Below are 1431 nucleotides of genomic sequence, written 5' to 3'. Positions count from 1 at the left end.
CTTAGGCACTATGCTACTAGAGCTCCTATTAGGGAAGTAACAGGCTACAATTCAAGTGCAGGAACATGCTCAGTTTCTCTCAGTGTGCTGTCTCTCAGCCAAGTCTCTCTCCCAGCATTGCATGTCTCTCTCTCTCTCTTTCTCAGCAGTGCGTATCTCTCATGTCTCTCTCTCAGTAGTGCATATCTCTCAGTGTCTCTCTCAGCAGTGAGTGTGTCTCGCATCTCTCAGCAATGCATATCATTCACATCTCTCTCTCAGCAAAGCATGTCTCTCGCATCTCTCTCTCGGCAATGGGTGTCTCTTGCATCTCTCAGCCAGCAGTGAGAGATTCCTTCTGCCTCTAGGAGGGCTCCTTTTGAGCCTGGCAGAGTGGCAGCCAAACTAATTAATTCCAACATCAGAATTCTATACACCTGAGCAAAACCAAACTTCCCAGAAAATTACTTTGTGTTGCTCCCAAAAGAAATACCCCAAGGGGATAACTTTAACAATCAGGAGCAAATTCCACCATGGAGTTTACAAAGACTTATGGCTAGAAAAGCCACACTATGTAATTTACTATACCACAGTACCCTAAGTAAACTCTTCATGTGCTTGGCAGATGTATAGTTCTCAAGATCAAAAATGCTCAGAATGTGAATTCATGGATAATAGTGAGGAGCAGGATATCATACCAGGTAAAGTAGAGGGGTCAGTGAAAAAGGAGAAGACCTTCAATGAGATGGATTGACATAGTGGCTTGAAACAATGGGCTCAAACACAGCTAGGATTGTGAGGATGGTACACAACATGACAGTGTTTCATTCTGTTATACATAGGGTCGCTATGGGTCAAAGCTGGCTTGATGGCACCTGATAACAACAGTGAGGAGACCACTTACACTGGTTTTAGACAGACTAACTCTAAATTATCCATATTAGGAATGTTCTAGCCACAATCTTTACTAATTATCATGTTCCAAAAAAGTACCCTTCGATTAGATGAATAATCACATTCAACCAATTCCTTCATATGTATAAAGCAATTTTAACAGCCTCTAAAATAAAAATAATAAAGTTATGACTTTTCTTAGGACAAAAAAAAAAAAAAAACAGTTCTTTCCATTTTATCTGTAGGTACAGGAAAGTGATTGTTATTTTGTGTAAAATATTTCCCAGTGGATTTTCCACACCAAGATGTGATTACTCAAAGTGACCTGTGGTTAAATCTATTCACATTTTTAGCAGAGTTCCTTTAGTTTATGAATTATTCTAATTGGCATTTTATAATACAATGAACTTGTAAGTCTTTACTCATTGGAAAGATTTTCTAAATAAATGTTCACAGACATTTAGTTGTGAATGTGTAAGCAATACATTGGGGCAACAATGAGGTGAAGCACAATGTGTTGGATTGAGTTCTCTAGAGAAACACAAAAACCAGCAAAGT

This window comes from Orycteropus afer, unplaced genomic scaffold, assembly GCF_000298275.1.
Source record: "Orycteropus afer afer isolate SDZICR_OR568_19922 unplaced genomic scaffold, OryAfe1.0 scaffold00190, whole genome shotgun sequence".
NCBI classification, from domain to species: domain Eukaryota; kingdom Metazoa; phylum Chordata; class Mammalia; order Tubulidentata; family Orycteropodidae; genus Orycteropus; species Orycteropus afer.
Note: the sequence above shows the minus strand (reverse complement) of the source record.